The sequence below is a fragment of the Plecotus auritus genome (genome assembly GCF_963455305.1).
Source record: "Plecotus auritus genome assembly, chromosome: 2".
In the NCBI taxonomy this organism is placed as follows: domain Eukaryota; kingdom Metazoa; phylum Chordata; class Mammalia; order Chiroptera; family Vespertilionidae; genus Plecotus; species Plecotus auritus.
This window is the reverse complement of record NC_137771.1, coordinates 40,613,783-40,635,162: the sequence shown is the minus strand read 5'-3', so window position 1 is coordinate 40,635,162 and position 21,380 is coordinate 40,613,783. Positions and strand designations below refer to the sequence as shown.

At 42.6% G+C, this 21,380-nt stretch overlaps 1 protein-coding gene across 5 annotated transcripts in view; it reads left to right on the top strand.

Moving 5' to 3' along the window:
- The window catches only part of DAB1 (DAB adaptor protein 1), a 1,124,084-nt gene extending 1,109,189 nt beyond the window's left edge, over positions 1-14,895 (top strand). For all 5 annotated transcript variants that reach the window (XM_080658163.1, XM_080658159.1, XM_080658161.1 and 2 more), the window contains one exon: positions 11,486-14,895. The gene's annotated coding sequence lies outside the window, so the exon portion shown is untranslated. The remainder of the gene's footprint in view (positions 1-11,485) is intronic.
- The last annotated feature ends 6,485 nt before the right edge of the window (positions 14,896-21,380 follow it).

The window sequence follows — 21,380 nt, the reverse complement described above, 5'->3', positions numbered from 1 at the left end:
TGGTGATGACAGAATGAGGTGTGGTCAATGCTACTTAATGTGGATCCAGTTTCTGAAAGCATCAATTCTGAGATGGACACATTCTGCCCACCCTGATCAATTTTCCGTGAGACGTGGTTCCGATGGTTTGATCTTATAAACAAAGTGTCACTGCATTTGCCTGCACTCCAACCAAATAAACTGAGAAGCCCGACTAAGAAGCAACAATAAGTAGTGCTTGAAATAAGACTGATAGAGATGTAAGATCATGGTAGCCTATTGTGTCTAGCCAAAGGGGCCCTGCCCCCTTCCCAATGGGAAAGGGAAATTCAAAGGCCAAAGACATGCAGCATTCGCTCCGGGGCTCTGCAGTTTACACCTGTGCTACAGTGTGTGCTGGCCCCCAGCCACTTCAGATTCCATCAGCAGCTACTTTGAGAGAGGTGTGCTCACATTTACTACAAGTGGCTTTTGGCACTTGAATTTCAATACATCTGATTTGATCCAGAGAAAGAGTTGCTGATGAGGCGAACCTTCTCAGGAGACAGAAGTATATACCTTGTTACCCAGACATGATTTTTCAGTTACTCCTTGACAAATGTGTTCAATTTAGATACTTTCCTAGTTTCCCATAGTGTGGGGGACCACAAGGCTGTATCCACAGAGCTTCCTTTTCTTTAGTCCTGAACAGTGTGGTCAGAACCATTAAAATGGTAAATAGTTTTCACTGTTCATAAATGGATTCTGAGGCTCCCTTGTAATCATTCTCAGGTCACATGTAAGTTATTGGGATGGTTATTGAAAGCTAAGAGTGTTTTGAGAGTGCATTTTGTTAATAGAGTTCACGATCTAAGAACTTAATATACTGTATATTTTTCCATGTTAGAACAGTACAATAGCACATAATAACACATCATGCCATCCAAAACCATGATCAGTCTTTGCAAGACTGATACCCATCTACAGTATCAATCTTGCAAAGCTATTTGGGGAGCTGGTGAATTAAAGGAAAAATCATGTTCCAGGAAAGAGAAAAGTTGAGGATCCTGGGTGGACTCCTTTGGGAAGAATCCCCAGGAGGTTTTCTACCCCTTGCACATGTTATTTCACATGCTCCATCTTGCCTTGAAAATTTTGATGAATGAACTAGAGGCAATGAGCCATTCATCAGGATAACAGCAAACATCATCCTAAAATTGAAGTTCTGCTAGAAAACAAAGATGACTTGGACCATTTGCAGATCAATGTATCAAACCCTCATATTTATGAGTCTGTTCAGCTTGAGAGAGTGATGTAAGCTGAACTGTCTTGTGGGGCTTCAGCCTGTTCCGCATTTGTTGCTCCATCCAGAACCCTAAGCCATGGCTAAGTTGTGAATGGATGTAGCATGGTGTAGTGAGAAGAGCTCAGGATTTGGAACTTGAGTTCAAATTCTAGCTCAGCTACTTAAGAGCAAGAAGTCTTGGGCAAGAACCATAATTCCTGTTGAGTCTTGGTTTCTTCATCTGCTAGAAGAGGCTTATATTATCTATGATGTTAACTGAGGGAGCATAAGGTGAGTCTCTAGCATAGAGGCAGACACTCAGTACCCAGCTGAAAATTCAGTTTAAAAATATGGGTTCTGGAGTGAACTGCCTGAGTTGAGAATCTGGCTACCACTTACTAGTTCTGTGACCCTGATGAGATTTTGAACTGTCTCTGTCTTATTTTGAAAAATTAGGATAAAAAGAGTGTTGCTTCATAGGGTTATTGTTTGAACTACATGAGGTGATGTTTGTGAAGCTCTTAGTACCATGTCTGACACATAGTAAACACCTAATAAATGTTAGCTGCCACACCATCCCATCACCACCACCACCACCAATACCAACACCAACATCACTGCCAACACCAATATCACCACCATCACCAAAACCAGCACCAGCACCAACACCAGCACCTTCAATACCATCAATAATAACAACATCACCACCAATACCAACAACAACAGCATCACCACCATCATCACCACCAACACCACCACACCCCTACCAACATCACTACCAATGCCAGCATCATCATATGTGCTCAATAAATGTAGGTTCTTCACTACCTTGGATTATGTACATTAGACCTTCTGTTGAATAAATTCTATCATAAGGACCCAGGCCATTGCCTGGGAGATTTTGCTTTGTACTTTATATCTTCAGATAATTAACTTTTAACTAGCCTCAACAGTTTTGAAATGGGGAAGAAAAGAAAAACCCACTTCTTAGCTCTCTGACCTTCCCTGTCCCGTAGTCAGAATGACATTAGTTAGGGCCTCACAGGCCTCTTTTCACTTAAAAATAAAAAAAAATGAACAGTCTTATAGTTACACTAGAGGCCCAGTGCACGAAATTTGTGCATGGCGGGGGGGAGGTTGTCCCTCAGCCCAGCCTGCACCCTCTCCAATCTGGAACCCCATGAGGGATGTCAGACTTCCCATTTAGGCCCGATCCTGGTGGGATCGAGCTTAAACGGGCAGTCGGACATCCCTCTCACAACCCAGGACTGCTGGCTCCCAACTGCTCTCCTGCCTGCCTTCCTGATTGCCCCTTACCGCTTCTGCCTGACATTCTGATCACCCCCTAACCACTCCCCTGCCAGCCTGATTGATGCCTAACTGCTCCCCTGCCAGCCTGCTTGCCCCTAACTGCCCTCCCCTGCAGGCCTGGTCACCCCTAACTGCCCTCCCCTGCAGGCCTGATCACCCCTAACTGCCCTCCCCTGCAGGCCTGATCACCCACAACTGCCCTCCCTTGCAGGCCTGGTCCCTCCCATCTGCCCTCCCCTGCTGGCCATCTTGTGGTGGCCATCATGTGTCCAAATGGGGGCAGGATCTTTGACTACATGGGGGCAGCCATCTTGTGTGTTGGAGTAATGATCAATCTGCATATTACTCTTTTATTAGATAGGATAGAGGCCTGGTTCGTGGGTGGGGGCCAGCTGGTTTGCCCTGAAGGGTGTCCCGGATCATGGTGGGGGTTCCCTTGGGGCATGGGGCGGCCTGGGCGAGGGGCCTGCGGTGGTTTGCAGGCCGGCCACGCCCCCCAGCGACCCAAGCAGAGGCCCTGGTATCTGGGATTTATTTATCTTCTACAATTGAAACTTTGTAGCCTGGAGCAAAGCCAAGCCTTCTGCTCACTCCGTGGCGGCAGCCATTTCTGTTGGGATTTATTTATCTTCTATAATTGAAACTTTGTAGCGGAAGCCAAGGCAGGCCAGGGCTTCAGAAGCTTGGCTTCCTCCATCGCCGGGGGAAACCCTAGCCTCCTGCTCTCTCCAGCTCCGTGGCTGCTGCCATTTTTGTTGGGATTTATTTATCTTCTATAATTGAAACTTTGTAGCCTGGAGTGGGCTGGCCAGGGTGTGCGGAAAGCTTGGCTTCCTCCATCACCGGGGAAACCCAAGCCTCCCTCCTGCTCTCTCCGTGGCCGCAGCCATCTTGGTTGGGTTAATTTTCCTACTCGCTCCTGATTGGCTGGTGGGCGTGGCTGGTGGGTGTAGCGGAGTGGTGGTTAATTTGCATATTACTCTTTTATTAGATAGGATGTAAATCATAATAAGCAGCTCCCAGCTCCAAAGGAGTGCTGGACTCTAATCTGCAGTGAAGTAATTTTCTCCCTTTGAAAGCTTAGCCTGGCAGTTTCACAATTGCCTATGAAGAATTGTGTATCAAGAATTGTATGCTAAGGGGCTGATGCCAGCCTTGCAGACATATCCCTGAGGCACCCACCCGGAAGTCCAAATGAGCCTTTCCGGGCCTCTCCATCAAAAGCAAGCCACATTTGATTTTTCTGTCTCCATTCCATCCACCATCCAACCAGCTGGAAATTTACTAACTGCAATTTCTTAGTGCCTTTCCAGGCGTTCAGAGAGGATAACATGCAGGGATGGTTCCATCCGTGGTTTTATTTTCCCCTGTGCCTTCGTACAATGGGAAAGCAGGAGTCCCGTCTTCCTTATCGCCCTCACAACCATTATCTCCAGCTGTTTTTTTTATTAGAAATACCTGCACAATTCTGAGTAGGCAGGGTGACATCTGTTGATAAGTTAAAGCCGCTTTGCACCACAGTAAGAGGAAACCGAGGGACTCCAGCCTTGAAGGTGGGAGCTTCGGGGCCCATCTCAAATGGCATTCCTGTGTTAGCAATAAAGCGAAATATCTTCAGTTATTTCATTTCCCCCTCCCCCTCCACCTGGGAGAATCACGTGTCTTTGAAAGACTGGGTCAACGGGGGCAAAAAAGAACCTAAATAATATTATAATGGCTGGTGTGGGAATGGCAGGTAATTTATACTTCACTGATGTGTTGCTAGACCAATTTTAAGGGCAAAATGTTAGCGTTTGAGGAGATGAAAAGAAAAATGAAAACATTTATTTGGTTTAATGGCTAAGTAAATAAACTGCCTATCAGACTTTCTCAGCTGTCAAGCCAAAGTAGCGTCTGTAACAATAGGGAATTGTTTGCTCTGTCTCCCTTACTAACAGCAGATATTGCCATAAATAACAAGCTGCTGTCGTTTTTTAATACTGATCTTCATAGCAGGAACCCAAGACATATAAAATAATACCTGATGGATTTCTAGTGTTCAAGGGAAAAGAAAGCTGAACTTCAGATGCTCAGAGAAGAAGAATCGTAGAAAAGAAAAAGGTGGGGCAGGGGAGAGGAAAGGAGGAAGAAAAAAAAAAAGACACACAGAGTTCAGGGGACTTGAGTCTGAATGACGGTTCCAAAGCAGATGGCTCTAGACAAACATATAACCCCTCTGAACCCTGGTCCCTCATAAGGATAAATATGGATCATTAGAACAGCTCCTCCCAAGGCTTTGAAAGTACAATATGTGTCTTCAGGATGATTATTACTATTCTGTTTTTTAATAGAACCAAATAGCAGAGTCTTAAAACAGAAAGCTACAGAGACAGAAAATAATCTGTCCATTCCACAGGCACGGCACTCAGAGGGAAGTCCAACCCACGCCATTAGGAGGGCTCAGGCAAGAGAGGTGAAGGGTCTGGCTGAGGGCACCGTCGGCCAGGATGGGGAGGTAGGCTTTGGGCCAAGAGATACCTAAAAGATGACATCCGGAGGAAATTAAGACTGAAGGGAACTGGGAGGAAGGGAACATAGTCTAGAGTTACCCCCAGGCTCCTGATTTTGAGGCCTAGGTGGTACCAATCCCTGCCCTAAGGTACATAGAAAAACATGCTTGAACAGAAAAAGGCAGGTTTAGTTTGAGACCAGAGATGCTAGATGTGAGACTCTGGAGGTCAGAAAAGAAAACCAAACAGGAGATTGAGATTTCAGCATGGTTTTAAGCCATGTGTGGAATAGTGGGCACAGCTAGAATACACTGTTTGCCCTGTACTATCAGCCAAAGGATCTGGGCTAGATGGGGGAGTGAGGAAACCAGCACAGAAGTGGGATCAGACCTGGGCTGCCCTCCTGGCTCTCCACCGTCTCTCCTGGACTTTGGGCTAAATAGTCCTCAGATCTGGAGGCTTCAGAGTCTTCCTGTAAGACAGGAACTGCCAGCCTGAGGGCCCTTCTTGCTCTGACACCTTCACCCAGTACGTGGTGGGGAGGGCAGTGGCTGCATGTGCTTCCAGGGAACTCTAGGAAAAACAAATCTAATTGATAAAGGTCGGAAGCCGATCAGTGGTTGCAGCACCTGAGTGAGGGGTGGACTGAGAAGGACACAGAGTTTTTAGGGTGAGGAAATGTCCTACTTGATTGTGGTGGGTAGGCACCCAGGTGTGTGCATTTGTCGAAACTCATCAAACTGCATAGGTAACATGGGAACCTTTCACTTTATGTAAATCATACCTCAGTGAAATTGATTAAAAAATCAGAATCGGTAAATGCATGGAGATGGAAAGTAGATTAGAGGTTACTAGGGCTTGGGGATAAAGGGGAACAGGGTGTTACTGTTTAAAGGGGACAGAGTCTGTTTGGGATGAAGAAAAGAGTTTTGGAAATAGTGGTGCTGGTTGCACAACATTGTGAATGTAACTAATACCATTGAATTGTATACTTAATGATTAAAATGGCAAATGCTATGCCATATATATTTTATCACAAAATTTTTTAAAGCTAAAGAAACAACAACAACCTAGTTATATTTCAGGTCTGCCCTGTGCTGGCTGAGTGACCTTGGGCAAGTCACCAAACTCTGGGGAGCCTTGCTGCTTCTCCGTAAATGGAGATAGGATTGCCCAGGGTACAGCCTCAGTGTGACGCCCACGTGAGATTATGAATGTGATACAGAATAGGCCTTTAGAGATTGCAAATGTTTCTGTAAATGTAAGCTGTTATCACTCTGTGGTTCTGCCTGGCTGCTGTACCACACATGATTCATACTTGTGTTCTGGTCTGCAAGTATGTGGAAGTCTCTGTTCTCCACAGGGCCTGCAGCCAGATTCCTCATATGAACCCACATTCTTTCTGCCCAGTTTCCCGGGCTGATCCACAGACAGTATTAGGTTTCATCATAGAGCCCAGTTGCAGCGGCTCTTACATGCTGTGAAGGAGGAGCCACTGACAGGTGATTTTAGGCCTAAGAGCATCTTCTGTAGAGTAAGTGCAAAGCCAGGGGCCAGACACATGGGAACCTAACCTTTCTTAGAGTGCCTCCTCTGTGCTAGGCAATCTCGGAGTATTTTCCCCTTTAATGCTCACGGCACAGCTCACAAAGGGGATTTCTAGCTTCATGTGACAGATAAGAAAACTGGCTCTCAGATGGCTAAGGGACCATCACAGAGTCCTACGGGTACTAAGTGGGTAACAGTGAGAAAGAGGACGGCAGCCTGGCAGCTAGGAGCCCCACCCTCACAGCGAGGCCTTGGTGCTTTGTTGACTGTGAACTAAGTAGTTCACTGATCATCAGCATTGGATAAGGCCACTCTGTGACCATGATGGTCAAGATCATTCGGTAGCCATGGCCCAGGACAGGTAACATAAGCACCGTCCACATTATAAAAATGACCAAATGTCCTTCTCTCCTCCCTTAAACCTTGCTTCATTCTTTCTGCCCTCAAGATGAGATTTATTAAAATAATCATAGTCCCGCTTCCCGAGGGCATCCACCCCAGAGAAAATCCTTACGTTCTTGGCTCTCCCCCAAATCATTTAACATAAGCCTAAGCTTGTAACAAGCCCTTGCTAAGGCCCTCTTACACAGATGTCATGGCTCCCTCGCTGCAGTGAGTAATCAGCCCAGCAGGTTCCACTGCAAGTGTGTCCCCAGGGGCCTCGGGCTGCAGGGAATTGGCAGTGGGGATACTAACTAGATCAGCCTGATTTCAAATCTGTGTGCTTCCATCCCTTCACTGCACCTCCCAGCAAACAGGGGAGTCAAAGATTGGGGAGTTGATTTGGGTTTTAGTTGTATTGTCTGGTTTTCCATCTACATTGTTGTCCTCTAGAAATGAAGATATTAAGATGTCAGGCCCTATTGAGCTTAAAGTTCATGAAGATTCGCCAACTCCTGATTAAGAGAAGAACTGCTCATTCACTCACTCACATCCTCATTTTCCACATTGTTAGCAGATGTGCCGCCCATGTTCCAAGCTCTTACTCAGCATCTGGGATACTGAGGTGAAGGGGGCAGTGGAGCTCACTGTGTAGGGTTTAGGAGTTAACATGATGGCACTGTAGACAGAGGTCTACACAGAGCACTAGAGAGGCTAGGAAGCCTTTGTATTTGAAATGATTCTGAAAGTATGGAATCCCAGGTGCAGGGCAAAGAGAGGCCCCAAGGCAGGAGGAACTGCCTGAGCAGAGTCTCAGAGATGGGAAAGGCCTGCCTTGTCAGGTAAACCAGATGTACCAGGTGGAAGGTGGGCATAGGAGAGAGAGAGAAGCCATATTATTGGAAAGGCCTCCTGTGCCATGCTGAGGCGTTTGCATTATCCTTGGGAAAATAAGGAGTCAGGAAGGTCATTTCAAGCAGGAGACTGGCATGACCAAATCCATTTGAGAAAGAACATTCTGGCAGAGGTGTTAAAAAACAAAACTTTGTTAAAGCCTGCTATACGTGACCTGATGGTTGAGTTTGACTCGTGGTCTGGAAGAGGCATTTATTAGCTCTAATGGACTAGGAGACTAATGGGTCTCATGTGCCCAGCTAAGGAGCTTTGGCCTTGCCCTGTGGGTTATGGGGAGCCTTTGAAGGATTTGAAGATGTGGTCAAATCTGCCCAGTGTAAACTAAAGACACCAGCGTGCTGTGCTAACGTGTGATTCCATTTAGACATTTTGGAATGTTGAAAACAGCCTCAAGACCCCATCGTGACCTTGCGGGAAGTCAGGTCAGAAATTTCTGGGTCAGATGATTTCCAAGCTCCCCCAGCTCTGACAGTCTAAGATTCGGTAACAAGGAAGGCAAAGCTGCTGCCCAAATGGATAATGCATCACAGTGTCAGACTTTGGGATGATCTGAGGCTTGGGGTTTCCACGCCACTGCTCCCTTTCATTAGTGGGGATAATTGAGAGTTGACTGCACTCGTTACCACTGTTGTGATGGGTATTTGAAGCTAAATTCCAGCAAGCAGGGGATGTGTGAATATTTATCTCAGCTACAGAAAGTTAATGCACTGTGGCATTAATTAACCCGTCTGAGCCTGCTGTCTTCTTCTGTTTTAGGGTGTCATTCTCCGTTGAATAAATTAGTTCCAAACTTAGAACAGAGCACATTGTAGGATGAGATCAAAGCAGCCTGACTTCTGAGGGCATCCAAAAAGAAGAGTGGGCTGAGGAAGTCTACCCAGAGAAGATCAAGAGGCATCCTGATAGCCCAACGTAGGCCCCAAAAATGGCTTTTCCCAGGACTTGTACTTGACAACAACACCTTGGCTCCCCCTCCCGCCTCCCCAAGATTATAAACACACAGGAAACGTACAAGTTTAGTCTTACAACACGTATTGGAAACATTTTAAGACGTTAGAATAGATTAGGTGCTTAATAAATCATCTTGCTCTAGATCTTGCTAGATTAAATTTTGAGAGAATTAAAGCCAAATTGAAGTGTTTTTAGCAAAGAACATTGATATTGTATCGTAGTCATTCATTAATTCAACAAACTTTTATTGCACACACACTGTACTAGGTTCACATGTAAAATGACAGAAGGAACTGGCGAGCAGTAACCAGAAGCAGGGTGTGGAAGAATGGGCCTCCATACTTTGTCATTGGATACTTGGAAGAAGAATTACATGTTTTCATTATGTTTAAAGGGCAGAATGAAGTCCCATGGGTGTAAAGCATGGGGGGACAAATTGGTTCTCTTGTACATTATGAAATAGGGTGCCTGGAAGGGTAGGAGGGGCCTTCTCTCTGGAAGAAGACAAACATAGTAAGTGCTTAAGAAAATAGCCTGGATCCTGTTCTCGGCATGGTTACTAAGTAACCCTGTGACTTTGGTGAAAGAAAACCTCTCTTCTCTGGGCTTCAGATTCCTCATCTGTAAAATGATGGATCTGGACAAATTTCTCTTTTAGTCCACTTCAACTTTACAATCAAGATAAACGATGTGATTTATGAGACACATGAAGGGCAGCACAATGACCTTGAGATCACACACCTCCCTGACCTTCCATTTTTATCTGCAGAATGAGGATGGAAAGAATAAAAGCTATTCTTAGGACTCTTAGGCAGATAAAATAAGACACAAGGGAACTTGATAAACTCCAAAGCACTCTACAACACTACAGCTTGAAGAGTTGGTCCCTTTTTTTATCAGCTGTTGTAATAGACTAGGACCTACTTTTAAGTCTCATGCCCTAAACTCACTAGCTGTGTGACTATGCGCAAATGACTTAACTCCTCTGTGCTTGATTTCTCATTTGCAAAAGAGATAAAACATCTGTCTGACATGGCTATTGTGATAAATTAAAAAGTCAGTGTACTCTAAAATGCCTAGTGTGCTAGATATACAGGAGGGGCTCACAGAATGCCATTTCAATGTGATGGTTCAAGAAAATCTATACTAATAAAAGGGTAATATGCTAATTAGGGTAGATGTCTTCTGGACAAAGCCGCAGTGGCTATGAAGGGCCGAGGCCCGGCTGCAAAGGGCCCAGGCTCAGGCTGGCAGTGGCAGCAGCAGCAGGGTAATGGGGGCGGTGCTTTCCCCTGATCCACCAGGTTGTCTCCCGCAGAGGGAGGCCAGACTGTGGCTTAGGCCAGGGGCCGAGGCAGAGGTGGTTAGGAGTGATTAGGCCAGCAGGGGAGCAAGTTAGGGGCCATCAGAACGGCAGGGGAGCAAGTTAGGGTCGATCAGGCCAGTAGGGGGACAAGTTAAGGTTGATCAGGTCAGCAGGCAGAGGCAGTTAGGGGTGATCAGGCAGGCAGGCAGGCAAGCAGTTAAGAGTCAGTGGTCCCGGATTGCAAGAGGGATGTCCCAGATTGGAGAGGGTGCAGGCTGGGCTGAGGGACCACCCCCCCCACACCCCTGTGCATGAATTTCATGCACCAGGCCTCTAGTAAGCAAATAAAAAAGATCCACTACTACTCATATGACAGGATACAGGCTAATATATAATATATGGCATACTTAGGGTGTACCTATGTTTATTTAATTCTGGAACAAACATCCAATAGTGGAAGCATAAAGGTCAGTTTTAATGGAAGGGCCTATCTATGCTTAAGACCAGAGCATTGATCTAGTCTGCTTGGCCAGTGTATCCCAGGCCTTTGACATGACATCCTGAAGTACTTTCAACAAGGCCAAACACCATTTACCACCTACGTTTGGATGGAAAGGTTGCTATGTTCTATATTGGCAAAAAGCCTTGTGTATGTATGTCTCAGGACAACTCCAATGGGTGCAGGCAAAGGTCTGGTCCAAGCTGAAACAGCAGATGGAATGGAAACAAGTCCCAGAAGTTTTTAACTAAGAGCTAAAGGCACAATTGCTGTTTCCCTTGCTGTGAAGTGTGCCCAGTCATCACTGCTTAAAGAAACCACAGAGCAGGTCGAAATAGAATTTCAGCCGTATCAAGTGGACATTCATAAAACTGTGTTGAAAAAAATCTTCACTTGACTCATGATAATAGTTACTATTTTCTGAAGACTTGTTATGGCCAAACACTGTGCTTAGATGCTTTATCTATAATCTTTCAAAAGCCCTGTAGGGTGAACAGTATCATACCCATTTCATGGTTGGGAAACTGAGTCTCAGACAGGATAAGTTCCCTGTCCATATCACACAACGTGTCCAGCTCTCTCTACTATATCATACTATTTTCCTAACAGGGCAGTCAGTCTCACTTGAAAACCAAGGACAAAACAGGGTGAGTAGTTCTTCTTGATGATTAAAATAAGTTGCCAAAATGATATGCACCATGATCAAATACTCCAAAAATCACCCAAGGTCATCCATCATACATTGTCACCTTTCTGTTCTAATCCCAAACTCTCCTTCCCAAGTTGTCTCAGAAATTCCTATCTGGAAAAGAATGGGTCTCACTTTGTCCCTCTGTCCCTAGGAGCTGGAGCCTCTCTATGCGCAGATCCACAGACCTAAGAAATAGCATCAATGTGGGCTCGTGGCAGGTGCTTCTTCAAGACTAGCATGGAAATCAGCATCGCGACAGGCTCTTATATTCTTTCACCTCACTTCATCCCACAAAGAAATTCATAATTGCCCAATGGAACTCGTTTGGAGGAAGGAATTAAGAGTTTTTGGCAACCAACAGCAGATACCTATGGCAGCACAACAAAACAAAACAAAGACACAGAAAAGTATAAGAAAGTTATACCCAACGTTAAATCACAAATCAAGCAAATGCTTACCCGACAAACATTCTGAGCTCTCTTAGTGTGGTTTGAGAATGACCCCCCGCAGTATGCAAAATCATAATTCTCTTTTTATTTCTCTACGTGTTACCCACTGTAGAGACGTCCAACTTGGAGTGACAGGCCTCAGAGTCTTACAGCAAGGTTGGCACTGACTTCTTTTAGGCAAAGCAAGAGGTCCTCTGTGACCACACTCTCATCATCCATATGCCTTTTGACATGTGCTGATGTTACTTTATCACTGCACAGGGCCTGGTCTGCCATTTTCTCCCTTTCCTTCCTTTGTCATGTTTGAAAATGAATGGGTGTACAAATTTTGTATTGCTTTTGACTTTTTAAAGACATTGATGAAGAAATCTAAGTGGGGGAAAAAGTCTCATATGAATGAATTAACTTGAAATCACAAGACATATAAGTGGTTGATTATTCTTTATGATCAAGAATGTTGCCAAAACAACCTTTTAGCTATTTCTGCATCCTGGTGAAGAACGACAGCTTTTGGTTTGAACCCTCATTCTGTGAGTAGGAAAGGACATCAAGTCCCATTGATGAGAAAGATAAAAAATGCATCTGATTTCCTAAGAAGCTCTAAATTCTAAGTACAATGAAACAATATTTTTTATTTTTCCGATCTCTTGCTGCTGTGATGCTATGCAGACAAGTGTCTTCTCCATGTGCCATTTTCAAAGAAAAGTCATTTGCCAAATAATTCTGGTACAATCCTGGTAATGTGGCCCTGGATCTTAAAAACTGACTTTCTCATGGAACAATGGTGGCGTGAGTATTCAGAGTAACAAACTGATTCTGTGATCATAATGGTTCATCTCTATCTCTTTTTGTACATCAGAAAATTCAAATGGGATTTTTATTTTATAACTTGAAAAAAAAAAACCTTACCATTAAACTCTTTAAATATTTAAGGGAAATGGCTTTAAGGAGTTCTAATGAAAAAAAATTGCCAGGTGTTTTTCTTTTTGTAAATATAAATGTTAATGAAAATGCTTTTTAATAATGCCATTACACTGTAGAGAAGGTAGCAGATTGAGTGCAAGATGTGACAAACGTGATGGATGGGGCTGGCTTTCCAGATGTTACTCTGGAGCATATGGGAGGAGGCTGGAGTTCAGGGACAGCTGGCAGCAGCAGCTGGCCAATCAGCAGCTAGTGAACAGGAAGGGAGCATGTGACTCCATCATCCCATCTAGCATTTCCACAAGAGTGTCCGCCCTCTGTGTAATACAAGAGCAAAGCAACTCACATTTTGAAGGTCTGTCCTTCAGATTCTAACCCTTCCTCCTGCCTCTCCACTCCCACCTTCCCCCACGAAAATCACTGGACTATTTGTACATGAAACAGAAGAGTTTAAGTTTCCTTTTTTTACATTTATGAGACAGAAAAAGTGTAGTGTTCGGTTCGTATGTTTAGCACATGATTTTCATAAAGAATCTATATATTTTTGCCCTACAGAGAATTGTTCTACAGGTCAAGTGTGTTTTCCGGATGTTCCTATGCAGTTACAGTATGTTGAATTTAGTGGTTTAACACTAAGAGGAAAACTTCAAAGAAACATGTGATTAATTGGATTTGAGGGTAATTACTATTATTTGGTTTTAAAATTTGAAAATTAGAATTTATATTGATATGATTAACTTAAATAGGCCTGCGTACTTTGGTTCCTCATATCAATAGAAATTGAAATGCTTTGGAAGAAGGTAAACTTGCCCACGAAGAAAAAATTGTTAAGTCCATGTGGTGGTTACTGTTGAAAGCCCAAGTTTTACATTATCAGGTCACTGGAATCCAACTTTTTTCCAGTTAGGTAAACTGACCAAATGTCCATTACAGAATCCATGTAAATGTCATCCTAAGGCGGAAGGTCTGAAGAACCCGAAAAGTGAGAAGGGCCATATTTCCCTCCCTCCATAGCTATCACTGTTGGTCCACATGACTCCTCCAGAAACGTGCATACATTTGACGATTAGGTCATCTTTTCACATGAAGGAGGAAATGGGAAAGGCGTGAGAACCATAAGAGATGTCCTGAAACCAGTTTGATGGTGTTTTCTGGAGATTTGATAAGATGGGCAGTTCCCATGAGGAAATGGCTTACATTGCTATGTTGTCCATGATTCAGATTCTAAACAAGTGGTGCTATCTTCTTCCTCAATATGGCTGTCTTGAGTGTGTCTGGGAGTATCACCCCATTGTACAGATTCTTTGGGTTGCTTCTAACACATTGAAAGTGAACCCTGGTGGAGGTCACTGTATTAGTTAAAAACCGTCTAGAGCCAATGTCATAGCAGAAAGTGACAGCCCAGTGAACTCACCATTCATTCATTAAACATGATTGAAAATATAACTGGCTCTGAGCTTAAAGAAGATGGCCCGTGTGATGCATTCCAGTGGAGGAAATAAAGTCAAAATGTTAGACTGCCATCCATGTTATCATTGGCAGAATTCTGATGTTTAACAAACACTGTTTGGTGAGCTCAGAACCACTGCATCCTATTCCAGTAGTACAGTGGAATTCCCAAATAAGAGTTGAGGTGCCAATACCAAAGGGCCATGGGGAGTCTGCACAGTTCTAGTTAGATTGATAGAAAAATCCATATGTCCAGCTGTTAATTTCTCATCCTGTTAATTTCTCATCCTCCACTAGCACTAAATTTGTCACTTTAAATTTTGAAACCAGGGAAACGCCACCTGTCATTCTGTCCCCACTTCCCATAGCTCTTCAATCTTTACATGCCACAAGATTTTTGTGACAATTCGTACTCATCCCAGTGTCTGCTGAAACCCCATCATGTCATGTACCGGGCACCTTCTTTAAAAAAAAAAATGTTTACTCTGTGGGTTTGGTTCATTTCAATTTCTGCGTTCTGACACCTATTTTTTTAATAAAGATGAGAAAGAGAAATGACTGTTGCCGTACATTTCTAGACCTACTTTAACTTTACCTCAGATGACAGTTTGTTAACATATATGGACATATTATTTTTAACTTTATGTACAATGCATTCAACAGAACAGCGAAATTTTTAGAAATTTTCCATTAATTTCTGTACCACACCATGTAAAACTTACAAATAAACATGTTTGAGAACAACAGCTTACCTTGGTTTTATTCCATAAGTTTCTACTGGATATTCAGGCGAGGGCTTGAAAGATGAAATCGCTTCTAAGCTTCCATCTGACCCGTGGAGGCCTTGACCTGGCACTGGGCGGCGGGGGACGGGGCGGGGGGGGTGGGGGGGGCCGATACAGGGTAGACCGAGAAAGCCTCTGTCAGAAGTTGAATCAGTTCATCTTCAGTTGACTTCAGACACTGGATATGCTTGAGAAATTGGTCACAGCGAAGAATGAGGAGGATGTTGTCAGGGAAAGGACTGCCTGTGTAGATGTGGTGTTTGGACCACATTTAGCATGGGGCTTTCAAAGGGGGGAAAAGACTCAAGGACTAGCTTTATGGATTTAGAAATTCTCCTTAAAAAATAAATAATAGATAAATAAATAAATACCCTGCTAAACTGTTGGTCATTAAACCAAGGTTAATCTAGACTTTCATTGAGTTCGCCATAGTTCATTTCAAAGTCAGTTGCTTAAGGGACCCAAAAGAAGGAAGCATTTATTTTTCTTCACATTCCCTGCACACTCCATACCAAAAAAACATAAAATGAAAAGAAGTCTACAGCTGGACCTTGACTTTTATATGTATTGAAGAACCGATTTAAAAAAAAATATATATATATATATATATATATATATATATATATATATATATATATACACACACACTAGTAAAAGCCTAGGTGGCCCTTGCACCCTCACATCATCACAAGATGGCTGCCCCCACATCATCACAAGGTGGCCACCACAAGATGGCTGGCAGGGGAGGGTAGATGTGGGCGATCAGGCCAGCAGGGGAGGGCAGTTGGGGGTGATCAGGTTGGCAGTGGAGCAAGCAGTTAGGTGGCGATCAGGCTGGCAGGCAGAGGCAGTTAGAGGTGATCAGGCAGGCAGGCAGGTGAGTGGTTAGGAGCCAGCAGTCCCTGATTGTGAGAGGGATACCCAACTGCCGGTTTAGGCCTAATTCTGCAGGGATCAGGCCTAAACCGGCAGTCAGACATCCCCCAATGGGTCCCAGATTGGAGAGGGTGCAGGCAAGGCTGAGGGACACCCCCCCTGCATGATAACATGCACCAGGCCTCTAGTATATATGTTTCTGTATGTATGTATTTATGAGTGTATGTATATGTATATATGTGTGTATGTGTGTCAGTCTCATTTCCTCTTTTACTAAAACAGTCTGTCTAGCCAGATTACAGATTATAATTAGGTCATTGAGATGCCAGAAAACACCTCTGTTGAGGAATGGTTATGTTAATGGTTGCATAAACACATGCCTGCAATCTGGCCTCCTTATACAGAAAGTATTAAACAGATGTTATCACCAACTTTGCAAAAATGAGGGAACAGCTTAGATTCCAGTAAAATAAATTTGAGGCAGATAAAAGAAACATTAAGAAATGCTCACTCCTGGATTGAATTGCTAAAAATTGTTTCACAAGCTCTTCTGCATAACAGCAGTGGCTCACAAGTGTTGAGAAGCTAATATGTGCCTGATAGGTGCCTGATAGGTGCTAGACAACATGAACCAGGGAGATGTTATCCCCGATTTACTGATAAAGAAACTGAGACTCAGAAAGGTAGAATGAATGTCTTGGTAGAGTTGAGATGTGAACTTTGAGTCTTTACTTATAGTTGATTTTAATTTTAAAAAAATACTTGGGCATTAACTCTTTTAAATAGTTCTATGCAAGCTTGTTGAAAAGCATTAACCTCCTATACCTCTTCCCACACTTGTTGTTGATCTTTGGAAATAAGTTAGACTTTTAAGTTCCTCCAGTTTCAAGGAAAAATAAAAATCTATTAGATCTACTATCTTAAGTATGTTACTAAATACATAGTTTTTCCTTTACTTGGCACTTTGAAAGGGTATGTGGCTGAGGAATAAAGAATACACCTTTTGGCCCAACTAGTTCAAGTTTAGCTAAAGCCAAGCACTGGTGATTTACTTCTCCAACCCAAGTGAATCTTAAAGAAATGACAAATTAAAAGCTGTCCTATTTAACTGCTAGGCAGACGCCAAAATAAGTCAGGCAGTCATTTCTGCTTTCATTTTGTGCCCGAGAGCAAACCCTTGTTGTTTTGACAGTAAATGTTTTTTGTTTTACTCTGAATGACAGGAGGAAAAATGCCTAGAAAAAAACAGGTTTCATTGAAATCAACCTTCAAAGCTTTGAAAGCTTTTAAAAGATGTTTAAATTCAAGGGTAATATGAGCAATAAGAGATTTTTTTTGAAAGGATGGAAATGGCTTTCAAGCCTTTTGGTGACCAGTTCTGAGTATTTATGTTAAGTATGAATAATTGCTTCTATCTGTAGGTTCAGCTCATTTTCTGTTATTTATAAATTCTTACACAAACCCCAAAAGGAAGTATGCTCCCCATTTTACAGCTTAGGAAATGGAAACTCTGAGATGTTAGGAAACAGTTGTCAATCACCAGAGCTGAAGAGCTCACTTGGAGGCCATCATAGTGCCCAGGGTCTGACTTCCAAGGCTCTTTGCTCCACTTGTGGCTGCTTCTGTGTTCAGGGTTCCTGTGATGTCACATTGCTCACACACCTTCTGTAAAACAGTTTGAGTCTTTCCGTATTCAATTTCAAGGAGTGTGTGTGCTATTAGAAAAATCACACTGTGCATTACCCTGACTGATTAGTACAGAAATTGATTCTCAAGTAAAATGAATGCAGGTATTTTAAAACAAAGAAAATTCCAGTCTTCTTCTCAAGAGCAGTAATAGCTCTAACCCAACCTAATGAATATTTAATTTCAAAACAAAATCCTTGCATTCGCTTTATCTTCCAAGGTACAGAGATCTGAAGGAGGAACCTCTTTGAAACAGGCTTTCTGTTCATCCTTTGCAGAAGAATATGAATGACTGCCAAGTGGAAAGTGTCTAAATATTCTTGTGAGATGGAAGCCTCTGATGATTTGGGTCTTTAATCTTCTGAACAACCTCTTGCTACTTCTATCACTCATGCTGGGGTCTCAGGCTGGAGTGGGGAAGAGGCAGGAGTGGTTGGAGATGGAATGAGCAGCAATCAGGGCTGGCATACTGTCGACCATAAAACGCTAAATTGTCCTTCATACCACACTTTCGGCAACTCTACTGTGCCTTCCCTTTGCGGGTGAGAGGAACCTGAAGTCTGTCTCATTTCAGATTATAGGTCAGTGTCACTCACCTGTAGCTCATGGCCGCGAGCTCATAAATCTAGAAACTTAGTGATTAAAGGAAAGTTGTTTCCTATTACCTGTCTGTGCCCTTTCAGACTTTCAGAGAAGGAAAAAAGTGGTCCACAATCACACTGCCCATGGTGTGCTTTCAGGATGAATCAACATCACAATGTAAACTAAAAATCAAGAAAACCTTACTCAATGGTTGGCCCACTTTTATCAGACAAGAGATGCAGAGGTCAAGCAGGTAGATAGATGTTCCGTCGTTCTTTTTTTTAAATTTCTTTATTGATTAAGGTATTAAATATGTGTCCTTATCCCTCCATTACCCTCCCATCTCCCCCCCCCACCACTCATGCCCTCACCTCCCTGTTTTCTGTGTCCATTGGTTAGGCTTATATGCATGCATACAAGTCCTTTGGTTGATCTCTCCCCCACCCTCCCCTACCTTCCCTCTAAGGTTTGAGGGTCTGATCAATGTTTCTCTGTCTCTGGGTCTGTTTTTGTTCATCAGTTTATGTTGTTCATTATATTCCATAAATGAGTGAGATCATGTGATATTTATCTTTCTCTGACTGGCTTATTTCACTTAGCATAATGCTCTCCATCTCCATCCATGTTGATGCAAACGGTAAGAACTCCTTCTTTTTTACCGCAGCGTAGTATTCCATTGTGTAGATGTACCACAGTTTTTTAATCCACTCATCTGCTGATGGGCACTTAGGCTGTTTCCAAATCTTAGCTATGGTGAATTGTGCTTCTATGAACATAGGGGTGCGTATATCCTTTCTGATTGGTGTTTCTAATTTCTTGGGATATATTCCTAGAAGTGGGATCACTGGGTTTAATGGGAGTTCCATTTTTAGTTTTTTGAGGAAACTCCATACTGTTCTCCACAGCGGCTGCACCAGTCTGCATTGCCACAAGTAGTGCACAAGGGTTCCTTTTTCTCTGCATCCTCACCAGCACTTGTTGTTTGTTGATTTGTTGATCCATTCTGACAGATGTGAGATGGTACCGCATTGTCATTTTGATTTGCATCTCTCGGATGATTAGTGACTTTGAGCCTGTTTTCATATGTCTCTTGGCCTTCCTTCTGTCTTCTTTCGAAAAGATTCTATTTAGGTCCGTTGCCCATTTTTTATTGGATCATTTATCTTCCTTTTATTAAGTTGTATAAGTTGCCTATAGATGTTGGAGATTAAGCCCTTATTGGTGATAACATTGGCAAATATGTTCTCCCATGCAGTGGGCTTTCTTGTTGTTTTGTTGATGGTTTCTTTTGCTGTGCAAAAACTTTTCATTTTGATGTAGTCCCATTTGTTTATTTTCTCTTTAGTTTCCATTGCCCTAGGAGCAGTATCAGTGAAGAAATTGCTTCGGCATATATCTGAGATTTTGCTGCCTGTAGATTCCTCTAGTATTTTTATTGTTTTCCATCTTATGTTTAAGTCCTTTATCCATTTTTAGTTTATTTTTGTGTATGGTGTAAGTTGGTGGTCTAGTTTTATTTTTTTGCATGTATCTGTCCAATTTTCCTAGCACCATTTATTGAAGAGACTGTCTTGACTCCACTGTATGTTCATGCCTCCTTTGTCAAATATTAATTGAGCATAGTGGTTTGGGTCAATTTCTGGGTTCTCTATTCTATTCCATTGATCTATATGTCTGTTTTTGTGCCAGTACCAGGCTGTTTTGAGAACAGTGGCTTTGTAATACAGCTTGATATCTGGTATTGAGATCCCACCTACTTTGTTCTTCTTTCTCAGGATTGCTGCAGCTATTCATGGTCTTTTTTTATTCCATATGAATTTTTGGAAAGTTCGTTCTAGGTCTGTGAAATATGCCATTGGTATTTTAATGGAGAGTGCATTGAATCCATAGATTGCTTTGGGTAGTATGGACATTTTGATTATGTTGATTCTACCAATCCATGCACATGGTATGTTCTTCCATCTGTTTATCTCTTCCTCTATCTCTTTTTTCAGTGTCCTGTAGTTTTCCACGTACAGGTCTTTTACCTCCTTAGTTAAGTTTATTCCTAGGTATCTTAATTTTTTTTGATGTGATGGTAAATGGGATTGCTTGAGCTTGGAAGTGTTAGAAGAAGGAACACTTCCAAGCTCATTCTATGAAGCCAGCATCACCCTAATACCAAAACCAGATAAAGACAACACAATGAAAGACAATTACAGGCCCATATCCCTCATGAACATAGATGCCAAAATCCTCAACAAAATTCTAGTAAGTCGGATCCAGCAGTACATCAGAAAGAACATACACCATGACCAAGTAGGATTTATCCCAGGGATGCAAGGATGGTACAATATCTGCAAATTAATAAACGTGATACATCACATAAACAAACTGAGAGATAAAAACCACATAGTCATATCAATTGATGCAGAAAAAGCATTTGACAAAATCCAACACCCTTTCTTGATAAAAACTCTCAGCAAGGTGGGAATGGAAGGACCATATCTCAACATAATAAAAGCCATATATGACAAACGCACAGCCAATATCATACTCAATGAGCAAAAACTAAAACCATCTCCCCTAAGAACAGGGACAAGACAGGGATGCCCACTCTCACTACTCCTGTTCAACATAGTACTGGAAGTACTAGCCATTGCAATCAAACAAGAAGAAGAAATAAAAGGCATCCAAATTGGAAAAGAAGTAAAACTGTCCTTATTCGCAGATGACATGATACTGTACATAGAAAACCCTAAAGACTCCATCAAAAAAATTATTAGACTTAATAAATGAATTCGGCAATGTAGCAGGATACAAAATTAATGCCAAGAAATCTATGGCATTTCTATACACCAATAATGAACTTATCATTGTTCTTCTTATTGTCCACTGAACTTAGGCAGAACCTGGGAAGTAAGGTAGTTGAGCAAATCTGCACCCTTTGCCTATTATGTGTCACTTTTCTCACATAAGTGGAGCACACCGTCTTTATGGACTAGTCAATATGGAGTCGCTTCCAGATGATGGACTCAATTCAGAATGTGCTGGTTTAGGCTCTGGCTCCAGGACGTGCTAGTTGTTTGATCTCAGACAAGTCACTTAGGCTTCATTGCTAGCATTCAGTTCACTCGCATGTAACATTCAGACAATACTATATACGTCACAGGGCTATTAGGAGAAATAAATTTGATGATTCCCTACCTGGAAAGCAGTAAATGCTCAATACATGACCTATTATTAATATCAAAGAAAGTCTGATAGCTATTGTGTGTTTTTGTACTCAATCCTTCCACTATATACTTTATGCTCC